We start from the raw sequence: 14,782 nt of genomic DNA, 5'->3' as shown, positions 1-14,782 counted from the left end.
ACAGTGAATTAAGTAGCATGCAAAAATTTTAAACTCATACTTCAAAATCCTTAGGGATATAATTAATTAAGGTTTCCTTTACCCGATGGCCCAAATTCTCCCTATGGGCCAACATCCCAGATAAACCAAACTCAGAAATTATTTCTCTGAAGCAAATCAAATAAAACCTTCTGCAAAGTCATAACATTCCAAGATTATCATTTCAAAACTGACAATGAACAACAATACAGACTCAAACAAATCTTCTTTTTTTTTTTTTTTTTTTTTTGAGGCGGAGTCTCGCTCTGTCGCCGGACTGGAGTGCAGTGGCCGGATCTCAGCTCACTGCAAGCTCCGCCTCCCGGGTTTACGCCATTCTCCTGCCTCAGCCTCCCGAGTAGCTGGGACTACAGGCGCCCGCCACCTCGCCCGGCTAGTTTTTGTATTTTTAGTAGAGACGGGGTTTCACCGTGTTAGCCAGGATGGTCTCGATCTCCTGACCTCGTGATCCGCCCGTCTCGGCCTCCCAAAGTGCTGGGATTACAGGCTTGAGCCACCGCGCCCGGCCTCAAACAAATCTTCTAACTCTTCCAAAAACACCAGCCAGAAAGATAAAGGCAACCTTAGATTCCTGCTAAGAACAGGCACCCTGTGTAGACTGTGGCCTGTATGCCAACGTTTCATCTAGTTTACTAATCCAAATGGACTGACTGTGGCTCCAACCTGAGTTCATTGAGTGACACTCTTTTTAATCTGTATAGATGAAGAAGTGGCTATAGCTCTCATACTATGCATTTATGAAAACTCTGGGTCTCCTCGTTCTAAGGTAGGCAGGCCAACCGTAAAAGACTGCTACACAAATGATCCAGTCCAGTAGCAGCCGATTCACACAGCTGCGTTCTGTGTACCTTGACAGCACACACAGATAACAAATCTATGCCATACTGATTTATAAACACCTATTGCTGTTCACTTTTTCCTGTGGTCTTATAAAAACTCTTAAAGCTACTTTGTCTCTGCCTCTATGTACTCACTTTAGTCATCAGTCAGTAATTCAACAATAAAAAGAAGAGAAACTAGGAAACAAATATACAAATATCACCTAATAAATACATGCTATGCAAAACAGAGGAGACTGTATGAGATGACTGGGTATTCAAGAAGGTCTTTCTTGAAGTAGTGACATTTAAGCCCCTAAGGACTAACTTAAAGAATATTTCTGTAGAGTGCCTACCCACTGTGCTACTTGAAAACGAGTCAAGAAATCTAAATTTCAGTCCTATCTATGTCACTTTTGATTATATTAGATACAGAGAACTCTAAACCCTCTTACTTAATCAGAACGCAAAGGTATTGTCTTCTTTCTCCCTACTGCCACTTCTCCTAAGTGCCTATATTAGCTCAAACCTCAAGTGTTTACTGCTGGCTTTGTTTCTTTTCTTCTTTCCTGCTCCCGAACAGCTGGCCTTTAGATGAGGCCTTTGCCTCACCTATGAGGCAAACAGACCCACTCAAACCCTTAAGATGAAATATTTAACTCTTAACTGCTGTACTGTTTTTTGCAAACCACTCAAACATTGCCTCTCTGATGTCAGTGGGGCTCTTGATACACTTTGGACTGAGGACCATACCTGAAGGCAAGACTCCAAGTTTCAGTGTTAATATTGCTGGGTTTTTGTTTTGTCTTTTTTTGATGTTGTTGAGTTTATGGTAATTTGGCAAGCAATCAGATTTGCCTTAGGGGACAGGGGCTGAATGGTTTATTTTTTCAAGATAACTAGTGGTAAAGGCCAGTGCAGTGCCTCATGCCTGTAATCCCAGCACTATGGGAGGCCGAAGTGGGTGGATCGCTTGAAATCAGTCTGGGCAACAAAGCAAGACCCCGTTTCTACAAAAAATACAAAACTTTGCCAGGTTTGGTGGGGTGTGCCTGCAGTCCCAGCTACTTGGAAGGCTGAGGTGGGAGGATGGTTTGAGCCTGGAAGGCAGAGGTTGGAGTGAGCTGTGATGGTGCCACTGCACTCTACAGATACCGGGGACAAAGCCAGACCCTGTCCAAAAAAACAAACAAAAAAAAACTAATGGTAAGTTTTATTTATCCTGTCAGGATACGTAACATCCCAAATGGTAGCAACATGGATTTTTTTTTTTTTTTTTGGTTACCTCTGTGCCATAGAATGATTTTATGTAACAATTAAAATTATTAATAACATACACTAAATACATATCAGAATTACAGCAGTTTCCCATAATTTTGGAACATATACCAATAACACATTTATACAAATACACCTGAGCAACATGGATTTTTAAATAGTTCGTTTGGAATGAGAGCAACAAAACTTAGTGAAAAACTCATTACATTTTCTTCAGCGTTATGCTATGAAAACCGAATACAGTGGATAAAAATTCTCTAGAAAATTTTTAATTGTTTTTATTACAGGGGATCAACTGGTCATATCACATCTAGATAACTTTCTATAAAGCATAATGGCATAGGAACTCTCCAACTACTAACTACATGCTGTCGTTCCAATTCTAACTCACTTGAAACAACTAACTCTACTGCCTGCTAATACAAAGAGAGCTACTTCGCAGCAACTTCCTTTACAAAAACAACTCTTGAGGATTAAAATGTTCTCCAAACCACAATTTCATTTAGGAGCCTGAAAACTCATCCTTGCTAACCTCTATTCCCGAAACAGAGTCATTTTAAAAGGTCTCTAAAGATTATTTCATATGATCACTATACCTTTAACAGCATTCTAATAATGGTGCTACTAAATCTATATCCAAAAAACTGCTGAAGAGAAATTCAACTTGCTTGTCTGTGATTAGTTTGCTAGTGAGTATCCATTGTCAACCACCCAGCAGTTTCACTCAAATATTCAGAAACATTGATGAGCCAACAGCAATATAAAAATAGACACTAAAACAAATCTTAGCGCTGGAGAGCTCAAGCAAATAACATTATTTGTCAACTTGTGAAATCACTGAAGTTATCTGGATATATTTCCCGTGAAAATCAAAGGTCCACCATAATCCTTAATAAACACCTGCATCTTTTTATAAAAAGATTACTGTTCGCATGCAGGCTGCGTAGGGTTCTAAAGTAGGAAGCACGAGTGTTGAGGTTATTAGTATACCAGTCACATTTTCAGGCCTTGATACTATTGTACTGGTTGGTCTCTAAACATTTGCACTACTCTTTGAATGTCTGCATTTTTAACATAAAAACGTTTTTAAATTTAGAAAATAATTTTATTTAGAAGTTCCCTTTCTTCTTTCTGGGGAAAACTAAAACGAGTATTTGGGGTATTTGGGGAACTAAAACGAGAAAAAGACTTGTCACTATATGCCCTTCTATGGGTACAAATGCTGCTTGTTCAAAAAAAAATTGTAAAAAAGTTTATATTTCTAGGTTTCTTAAGGGAGATTTCTAGAGCTACCCAAATGATCTAAGTTAGTAAGATATGCATGTAACAAAAGTCCTTCAGTCCTTTTTCTCTCTCTCTTTTTTTTTTTTTTTTTTTTGAGACGGAGTTTTGCTCTTCTTGCCCAGGCTGGAGTACAATGGCATGAGCTTGGCTCACCCCAAACTCCGCCTCCCAGGTTCAAGCGATTCTCCTGCCTCAACCTCCCAAGTCGCTGGGATTACAGGCATGCATCACCACACCAGGCTAATTTTTTATTTTTAGTAGAGATAGGGTTTCTCCATATTGGTCAGGCTGGTCTCGAACTTCCGACATCAGGTGATCCACCCGCCTCAGCCTCCCAAAGTGCTGGGAACAGGTGTGATCCCAGCCTGTAATCCCACCGCACCTAGCTTTTTTTTTTTTTTTTTTTTTTTTGGAGACAGAGTCACTCTGTCATCCAGGCTAGAGTACACTAATGTGATCATGGCTCACTGTATCCTCAACCGCCTGTGTTCGGGTGATCCTCCTCAGTCTCCCATGTAACTGGGACTACAGGCACACACCACCACGCCTGGCTCAAATTTTGTATTTTTGGTATAAAATACAAAATTCAAAAATGAGCCAGGCATGGTTGTGCATGCCTGCAGGCAGGGTTTCGCCATGTTGCCCAAGCTGGTCTCGAACTTCTGCACTCAAGTGATCTTCCAGCCCTGGCCTCCCAAAGTGCTGGGGTTATAGGCATAAGCCACCATGCCTTGCTGTCCCTTCAGTTTTAGAAAAACAGATCCCTTACGGAGGAAGACTTCAGCATATACTACAAATTTATAAGCCATAAACAACAGAATGAATTTCATATTCATTAAAATTTTAAAAGCCTAATCTTCATCAAGACCTATTAAAGCAAGACAGAACCCAAGGACTAATAAAATTTTAAATATCATTTATAAAGCCTGCTAAAATAGTAGTCACATAGCTGATAAATAACCATTTCAGTATAACATAAAGAGTTTCAGTGGCTCTAGAATTACCCTAAGAGACCCTGTTCATTTTTTCAGGTAATAAATGTTAAAACACAATGATACACAGGCAGTGTTATTCTGGTGGTTATAATTGGGACTCTGGAAACAGGCACACTAGGTAACAACTCTGACATTACCTCTTGCCTATCGATGTGCCCTTCTTACACATTCCTTAACTTTGTAATGCCTTTCTTTGCCCAAATATAAAATGGAAACAACCACAAGTAAAATGAATTAAAACACATACAGCATTTTGAACAATGCTTGGTACAGGAAAAGCATTCAATGTTTGCTACCATCACGCAGGGTCCATGAGTTGTGACATTACCTATTACCTGTTCCTTCCACTGAAAACCATTACCTGCTCCTTCCACTGAATACAACTAAAACCCTGGACAGAATGCATGCCCCAGGCTGGGCGTGGTGGCTCACACCTGTAATCCCAGCACTTTGGGAGGCCAAGGTGGGAAGATTACCTGAAGTCGTAAGTTTGAGACCAGCTCTGGCCAATATAGTGAAACCCCATCTCTACTAAAAATACAGAAATGAGCCAGGGGTGGTGGCGAAGTGGTAAGCACCTGTGATCCTAGCTATTTAGGAGGCTGAGGCAGGAGAATCATTTGAACCCAGGAGGCAGAGGTTGCAGTGAGCTGAGATCGCTCCACTGCACTCCAGCCTGGGCGACAGAGCACGATTCCATCTCAAAATACATTTTTAAAAAAAGCTATCTGAGGACTCTGAAAAGTAAATGGTAGCAGACAGATTTGAGAATAGAACTAGAACTTGAAGCACAATCAATCTGGTGTTCTTTCCTACTTTTGTTTGTTTTCTCCCAATCTTCCCGTCTGGATACAAAGGCAGCCCAACTGCTAGAAATGTGTACCAGTCATGAAGAGATAAAAGCTCCAAGAGGAGACTTCTCTTTCTGGTGTAAGGTGTGTGTACGTATATGGGGGGCGAGAAGGTTGGGAGTATGAGGAATACAGTAGAGTGGGAGAAATCCGTTATTTCCACCCTCTCTCTTGCCATTGCACCCAGACAAAACCAAGCCTGGAAGCTGTGGCACACCTAAAGCAGCTATGGACCAGCTGTACTTACGAAGAAGAAAATCCTCTCTGACCAGAAAACTGTGGTCTAAATAAAGTGCTTTGGGGAGAGGAAGGAGTAGAGTGCTATGGAGAAAGAACTTGTGTTGCTTTGGGTTTTTTGTTTAGTTTTGTTTTGTGATTCCTTCTCCTACCTCGTGACCCCTGAGACAAATTCAACTGAGGGAAAGGCACAAGCCTCAAGCTTTCCAGGCAGAGGACCAGGAAGTGGGAGATGGGAGAGTAAGACAGTATCAAGGACACTCAGAAGGGAAGGAACTAGAGTAATACATCTGACAAAAGCTGTGTATGAACTCCTGGGCTCATCCCCAAGCTGTGACATATGGATCTCATCCCAAACAGTACATCAAAGGCTTTGAGAACTAAACTATAAGGTAGACCATCAACCAAGTTCCTGGTTGACCCCTGGGTGACACACAGACAGAAATGACCCAAAAAGCACCAGCAAGGCTTTGAAAACTAACATCATATTAGAACCAAAGCCCACAGAAGGTGGGTTGGATCTTTGTGGCCTAAACTGAGTTAACTGCCTGCTGTAACAAAACAAAATTACAAATCAACACTCTCCACAGGATTTAAACAAAATCTAGAGTCTCGCAATATTCAAAGTATACAAAACAACTGAAAAATGAAGTGGCTCAAGCCTGTAATCCCAGCACTTTGGGAGGCCGAGACGGGCGGATCACAAGGTCAGGAGATCGAGACCATCCTGGCTAATACGGTGAAACCCCGTCTCTACTAAAAATACAAAAACTAGCCGGGTGAGGTGGCGGGCGCCTGTAGTCCCAGCTACTCGGGAGGCTGAGGCAGGAGAATGGCGTAAACCCGGGAGGCGGAGCTTGTAGTGAGCTGAGATCCGGCCACTGCACTCCAGCCTGGGCGACAGAGCGAGACTCCGTCTCAAAAAAAAAAAAAAAAAAAAAAAAAGAAGAATAAAAGAAGAATACAAAATTATCCAAAGTAACTGAACATATGAAGAATCATGACTGGGCACAGTAGCTGGCTCATGCCTGTAATCCTAGCATTTTGGGAGGCTGGGGGCGGGGAGGGGGGACAGGGATCACTTGAGGTCAGGATTTCAAGACCAGCCTGGCCAAACTGGTGACACCCCATCTCCATTAAAAACACAAAAATCAGCTGGGCATGGTGGCGCATGCTTGAATTCCTATTTGAGGACAGGCATAGTGTGTCTCAGGCCTATAATACCAGCACTCTGGGAGGCCAGGGGGGGTGGATCACTTGAGGTCAGGATGGCCAACACGGCAAAACCCCATTTCTACTGAAAATACAAAAATTCACTGGGCATGGTGGCGTGTACCTGTAATCCGAGCTACTTGGAGGCTGAGGCAAGAGAATAGCTTGAACTTGGGAGGCAGAGGTTGTAGTAAGATGAGATCGTGCCACTGCACTCCAACCTGGGTGACAGAGTGAGACGCCATCTCAAAGAAAACCAAACAAACGAACAGTGAAAAAAAAAAAAAGGCAGTAAACTCTGGGGAAGGGGGAGAGTCTGATTTCCAGGGTTACCACATTATGAGATTCAAATTTCCAGTTTTCAACAAAAAAAATCACAAAGCATAAAAGAGACAGAGAAGCATGGTCCATTCAAAGGAAAACATATTAACCAACAGAAACTGATCCTGAAGAAGACCAGTAAACAATTATCTTAGGCCAAGTGCGGTGGCTGACGCCTATAATCCCAGCACTTTGGGAGGCCGAGGCAGGCGGATCACTTGAGGTCAGAAGTTTGAGACCAGCCTGGCTAACATAGTGAAACCCCATCTCTAACAAAAATACAAAAATTAGATGGGCATGGTGGTGTGCACCTGTAGTCTCAGCTACTGGGGGTCCTGAGGCTCAAGAATCGCTTGAACCTAGGAGGCAGAGGTTGCAGTGGGCTGACATCATGCCACTGCACCCCAGCCTAGGTGACAGAGCAAGACCTTGTCTCAAAAACAAGAACAAAAAACACACACAAAGAAAACAATTATCTTAAAGGTACTCAACAACAACAACAACAAAACAGAGAAAAATGCAAGAAAACTATATACAAACAAAATAGAAATACCAATAAAGGAGTAGAAAACTGAAAAAGAAGCCAAAGAGAAAGTGTTTAAAGAGTACAATAACTCAAATGAAAAATTCACTAGAGGAACATAAAGGCTGATTTGACCAGGTGGGGGTGGTGGGGCATGGGGAATCAACAGACGTGAGAATAGGACAAATGGAATTATTCAGTCTGAGTCAGAGAAAGGAAAAAAAAATGAAGAAAAGTGAAGAGAGCCCAAGGGACCTATGGTATCCATCAAGAAAGCCAACATGCATACTGCGGAAGTCCTAAAGGAAGACAGATAATAGGAGGCAGAGACATAATTTGAAGAAATAATGACCCAAAACTTCCCAAATTTGGTGAAAGACATGAACATAAACATCCAAGAGGCTCATCAAACTCCAAGTAGGATGAACTTGAAGCGATCTATACCAAGACAAATTATAAACAAGCTATTAAAAGATAAAGACAGATATAATCTTGAAAGCAGCAAGAGAGAAGCAACTCATCAAATATAAATAATCAAGAGTAGTAGCAGATTTCTTATCAGAAACTTCGGAATTCAGAAGGCAATGAGCTAATATATTCAAAGTGCTAAATGAAAAAACAAAAACTGTTAACCAAGAATCCTATTTTCATCTAAAATGTCCTTCAAAAGTTGGAGAAAAATTAAGACATTCCCAGATAAAAGCTGAGGAAATTACTACCAGACCTGATCTGTAAGATACAATAAAGGGAATTCTGCAAGTTGAAATGAAAGGATAGTAACTTGGGCTAAGCGCAGTAGCTCATGCCTGTAATCCCAGCACTTTGGGAGGCTGAAGTGGGTGGATCACTTGAGGTTGGGAGTTTGAGACCAGCCTGGCCAACATGGTGAAAACACGTGTCTACTTAAACACACACACACACACACACACACACAAATCCACTGGGCATGGTGGCATGCCCCTGTAATCGCAGCTACTCAGAAGGCTGGGACAGGAGAATCGCATGAACCCAGGAGGCAGAGAGCCAAGACTGCGCCACTGCACTCCAGCCTGGGCAAAACAGCAAGACTAATCACAGACAGAATGTAGAATAGTGGTTGCTAGGGTGGCACTGGGGTGAGTGAGGAGTTACTGTTTAATGGGTACAGAGTTTCAGTTCTACAAGATAAAAAGAGTTCCTGGAGATGGACAGCAGTAATAGTTGCATTCAATATGAAGGTACTTAACATCACTGAACACTTAAAAATGTTGAAGACACAACCTGGCCAACATAGTGAAACCCCATCTCTACCAAAAAACACCAAATTAGCTGGGCATGGTAGCGGATGCCTATAGTCCCAGCCACTCGGGAGGCTGAGGCACGAGAATCACTTGAACCTGGAAGGCAGAGGTTGCACTGAGCCAAGACTGCACCACTGCACTCCAGGCCGGGCAATACAGTGAGACCCTGTCTCAAAAAAAAAAAAAAAAGTTACTTTACCACAATAAAATTTAAAAAAAAAAAAAAAAAAAAAAACCGTGAAATGAACAGGATCTGTGGGACAATATAAAAAGGACTAACAGTCATGTCAAAGTCCTGGAATACGAGATAGAGTAACTCAGGAATAAATACTTAAAAAAAATGACTGAAATTTTCCAAAATTTCTAAAGACAAAATTACAGTCAAGAAGAACAACAAACACTAAGCAGATACATCACAGTTAAACTGCTGTGACCAAAGACAAGAAAATATCTTGAAAGCAGCCAAAGAAAAATGATGCATGACATTAGAGAATAACAATTTAAATGACTACAACTTTCCCATCAGAAACAATCAAAGCCTCTTCTGAAGTGCTGGAGGAAAAAAAAAAAAAGACTACCAGTCTGAAATTCTATATTCAGCAAAAAATATCTTTTAGGAATTAAGGTCATAAAGACATTCTCAGATGAAGGAAAATTAAAAGAATCTGTAGCCAGCAGATGTGCTCTAGAAGAAATGTTAAAGGAAGTTCTCCAGGCATAAGAGAAACTACCAGAGGGAAAGCTGGAACTTTAAAAATGAAGAGAAATCAAAAGAAATGATAAATACCTGGGTAAATATAATAAACTCTTCTCCCCTTAAATACTTCAAAATGTTTGACGGCTGAAAGGAAAAAAATTTTTTTCAAAGAAAAGGTAAAATTCGACATTGGTGTGGTTTTCAATTTATGTAGGTGTACGTACTCACTGCTGACAAAAACATATCCAAGGCTGGGTAATTTACAAAAGAAAGAGGTTTAATGGACTTAACAGTTCCACGTGGCTGGGGAAGCCTCACAATCATGGTGGAAGGCAAGAGGAGCAAGTCACATCTTACATGGATGGGAGCAGGCAAAGAGAGAGCTTGTGTAGAGAAACTCCCATTTTTAAAACCATCAGATCTCATGAGATTCATTCACTATCAGGAGAATGGCGTGGGAAAGATCCGCCCCATAATTTAATTGCCTCCCACCAGGTTCCTCCCATGACACATGGATCAAAAAATTAGCCCCCATGTTCCCCCCTCAAAGAAGAAGAAAAAGAACCTAATAAAAAGCCCTCACCCAGTGAAAGGCCCTGGGACCCCCCTATCATGCATGCCCCCTCCATACATCTCATAAAATAGTGGACAGCAAGATCAAGGGACAGCAGGAGGGTTAGAGGAAGACAGACCGGAAGAGCCAAACCAACTCCTCCTTTAAATCCTTGTCCAAATTTAAGAAAATAATTAGAACAGTCTCAGAGGGATACTGAGAACTTCCCTATCTCTTCCACACAGCAGGAATCTAGCAATGTTCCCTCTTAGGGAAGTTCCCATGGGACTGGGAGAGATTGGCTTTGTAAATGCTCCTCTTACAAGTACTGAAGTTAGGAATTTCAAGAAGGAAATGAAATCACTTCTAGAAGATCACCTCAGTTTAGTAGACCAGCTGGATCAATTCGTAGGACCCAGCTTTTACACCTGGGCTGAAATGATGTCTATCATGAATAGCCTATTCACAGGAGAAGAAAGGGGAATGATTAGGAAAGCAGCCATGACCATCTGGGAGAGGCAACATCCTCCTGGGCAAGAAGTCTTGCCAGCTGAACAAAAATTTCCAAATGTGGATCCCAAATGGGATAATAATAATCCCAGGGACCAAGCCCAAATGCAGGACCTCAGAGAATAATTAAAGGGATCAGAGAGTCCACTCCTAGGACACAAAATGTCTCAAAGGCACTTGAGATCCAACAAGAAAAAGAGAAAACTCCCTCTGCATTCCTACAGAGGCTCAAAAATCACGTGAGAAAATCAGATCTGGAGAAACAGGTAGGGCAACGCCTTTTGAAGGTTAACTTTGTAACATAGAGCTGGCCTGACATTACAAAAAAATTAGACAAGATTGATGGATAAAATAAAAAACTGATTAAGGAATTATTCAGGGAAGCTCAGAAGGTCTCTGTAAGGAGAGAGGAAGAGAAGCAGAAACAAAAAGCAAAAATCATGGTTTCCACTGTGGAAGAGGTAGTCAGAAAAACATTAAATCAAAATCCCCCTCGAAGGAGAGAACGGAATGATACATTCTGACACAGAGAAAGAAGGGAAACGCAGGAAAAAATTCCTAAGACTATGAGTGGATGTTACAAGTGTGGAAAGCCAGGGCATTTTAAGAGAGAATGTCCTGAATAGAAAAAAGAACACAACAGCAAAGACTTGGCACCAATCCAAATGTCCATCAATGATAGACTGGATTAAGAAAATGTGGCACATATACACCATGGAATACTATGCAGCCATAAAAAAGGATGAGTTCATGTCCTTAGAAGGGACGTGGATGAAGCTGGAAACCATCATTCTGAGCAAACTATCGCAAGGACAGAAAATTAAACACCGCGTGTTCTCACTCATAGGTGGGAACTGAACAACGAGAACACCTGGACACAGGGTGGGGAACATCGGGGCCTGTCGTGGGGTTGGGGAAGGGATAGCATTAGGAGATATACCTAATGTAAATGACGAGTTAATGCTGACACCAACATGTCACATATATACCTATGCAACAAACCTGCATGTTGTGCACATGTACCCTAGAACTTAAAGTATAAATTAAAAAAAAAAAAAAGAAGAAGAAAAGGTAATCCCCCTCATGACCATTAATGAAGACTAGTGGGGTCAGGGGTTCCTTCTGAGTAGGTCCCACTAGGAACCCTTGATAAATTTGAAGGTGGGACCTGAGGAAAAAGAAGGGACATTTTTGGTTGATACTACGGCGGCCTGCTCTTCCCTAATTCACCAACCAAGGGGTACAGAACTAAGGAAAAATTGACAGTATCAGGGATTAAAGGGGAGAGATCTCAGGTTCCAGCATTCAAGAAAATGTTAATTAGACTGGGACCAGAGCAAATTGAGGGGTCACTCTTATATGTTCCCAAAGTAGGAACTAACTTTCTGGGTAGAGACCTGATTGTGAGATTGGGTTTAGAATTAGGAATACAGGCAGGACAAACAAAAGTAATAATGGGCCTCCTAACAGAGGAGGAAGCAAGACAAAATAATCCCCATGTGTCAGTTAGAAAAAGGCAACAGGGGAGGGTTAAAAATCACACCCTTACAGATTGAACTAAAACAACCAGGAGAAGTAGTTTGCAGAAAACAATATCCCATTTCTACTGAAGAGAGAAAAAGGCTCCAACCAGTAATAGAAGGATTAATTAAAGATGAACTATCAGAACCCTGCGTGTCACCATACAATACTCCAATTCTCCCAATCAAAAAGCCTCATGGGTCGTACAGATTGGTGCAAAATCTAAGGACTATAAGTCAACTTGTCCAGACCTGCCACCCCGTGGTACCTACACCCTCCTTCGTAAGACGCCCTATGAACATAAGTGGTTCAATGTGGTGGATCTAAAAGATGCATTCTGGGCATGTCCCCTAGACCTCAGGAGTAGGGACCTCTTTGCCTTTGAACGGGAAAATCCTGTAACTGGGAGAAAACAACAATACCACTGTACTGTGCTGCAAGAAGGCTTCAAGGAAGCCCCAAACTTATTTGGTCAAGTCTTAGAAAAAGTCCTGGAGGAATTCCAACCTTCCAGGGGAACCCAGTTGTTACAATATGTAAATGATCTTTCAATTTCTGGGGAGAGGAGGGCCAAGGTATCAGAAATCACTATAATAATCACTACAGAATATAATAATTTCCTAGGAGACAGGGGATTACAAGTCTCTAAAAACAAATTGCATTCTGTAGAAAAAGAAGTTAAATATTTAGGACACCTGATTAGTGAAGGAAAGAGGAGAATAAACCCAGAGAGAATATCAGGAATAGAGGGTCTACCTTTTCCCAAGACAAAGAGAGAACTCTGAAAATTTTTAGGTTTAACTGGCTACTGTAGGTTATGGATTAACTCATAGGCTCAAAAGACAAAGATTCTGTATCTGAAACTAGAGGAGGAACCTGATTCCTTGCAATGGTCTCCAGAAGAAATTCAGGCAGTGAAAGAGCTAAAGCAGGCCCCCATTACAGCCCTGGCCCTAGTCCTCCCATCTTTAGAGAAATCATTCCATCTGTTTCTAACAGTAGACCAGGGCATGCCCCTAGCGGTGCTCACTCAAACCTGGGGAGGGAAGAGGCAACATGTTGCTTTTGTCTCCAAACTTCTTGATCCTGTCTCTCTTGGGGGTGGCCCAAATGTATGCAAGCAGTAGCTGCCACAGCCCTGCTGGTAGAGGAGAGTCAAAAGCCATCCTTTGGTGGGGCCCTAATAGTAAGCCAGGTCAGGAATATATTAAATCAAAAAGATGGTTACTGGATTCTCGGATTCTAAAATATGAAGCCATACTACTAGAAAAAAAAAAATTTGGTCATAACAACAAATACTTGCCTGAATCCAGCCAGTTTCTTGTACAAAGGAGAGGATAACAAAGAGTCATCAGATCATAACTGCTTAGATATCACTGAATATCAAACCAAAGCTAAACCTGTCCTTAGGGAAGCTCCACAACATGATGGGATAAGGCTGTTCATGGATGGGTCTTCCCGAGTGATAGATGGCAAGAGACATAATGGTTATGCTGTCACTGATGGAAATAAACACTCCTTATTTGAGAAAGGTGGATTACCTAATGGTTGGTTGGCCCAAACCTGTGAATTATATGCTTTTAACCAGGCTCTAAAGCTCCTTGAAGGCCAAGAAAGTACTATATTTACTAATTCTAAATATGCCTGTGAGGTGGTACACAGTTTTGGAAAAATCTGGACAGCGCAGGGCCTAATAAGTAGCAGGGGGAAAGAATTGGCACACGGGGAACTGGTTCAACAGGTTTTAGAAAGCCTCCGGCTTCCAGCAGAAGTTGCCACAGTTCACATAAATGGTCATCAGAAAGGTAACACCATAGAAGCTGTAGGAAACAGGCTTGCAGATAAAGCTGCTATGCAAGCCTCCATGAAGAAATTAGACTATTTAGCCTGATCCCAGACATCCCTAAGGTAGTATTAAGGCCTCAGTTTACCAGAGAGGAGAAGAAAGAATTAGGATAGGGATCACAGAAACTGAAAATGGGAAATGGGTACTTCCTGATGGGAGAGAAATAAGTAAACCCCTGATGAGAGAACTAATGTCTATATTATACAAAGGGAGTCACCGGGGACCCCAGGCTCTGTTTAATACAATACATAAGAATTATGAGTATAGGGAGTTGTACTTTCGATAAACAAGTACATGGAAGCTGTGTAACTTGTCAAAGGATACACAAAAAGGTGATTAGAAAACAGGCCACAGGAGGAAGACCTCCCAGACTAAGACCATTTCAAAGCATTCAAGTAAATTTCACAGAAATGCCCAAAGCAGGAAAACTAAAAGTATTTACTGGTGATCATAGATCACCTTTCTGGCTAGGTGGAAGTCTTTCCACTCCCAACAGCCACTGCCGGGAATGTAGTCAAAATAAAATTAGAACAGAATGTACCTAGATTTGGCCTAGTGGAAAATATTAATTCAGACAATGGGAGCCACTTTACCTCAAGGGTGTTAAGGGGAATTATGGAAGGTTTACAAATTAGATGGGATTATCACACTCCTTGGTATCCCCCTTCCTCTGGAAAGGTAGAAAGAAAGAATCAAACTCTCAGAAAGCATTATCACCAAACTAATATTAGAAACCAAAATGCCTTGAACGAAATGTCTCCCAACAGCACTCCTCAGAATTAGGACAGCCCCAAGAAAAGACTTGGGATTGTCCCCC

At 41.6% G+C, this 14,782-nt stretch overlaps 1 protein-coding gene across 1 annotated transcript in view; it reads right to left on the bottom strand.

The window, feature by feature from the left end:
* Positions 1-14,782, bottom strand: part of ARL8B (ADP ribosylation factor like GTPase 8B) — a 56,324-nt gene that overhangs the window by 20,286 nt on the left and 21,256 nt on the right.

The sequence above is a fragment of the Trachypithecus francoisi genome, unplaced genomic scaffold, assembly GCF_009764315.1.
Source record: "Trachypithecus francoisi isolate TF-2019V2 unplaced genomic scaffold, Tfra_2.0 Lachesis_group0, whole genome shotgun sequence".
Lineage (NCBI taxonomy): Eukaryota > Metazoa > Chordata > Mammalia > Primates > Cercopithecidae > Trachypithecus > Trachypithecus francoisi.
Note: the sequence above shows the minus strand (reverse complement) of the source record. Positions and strands in the feature narration are given on the sequence as shown.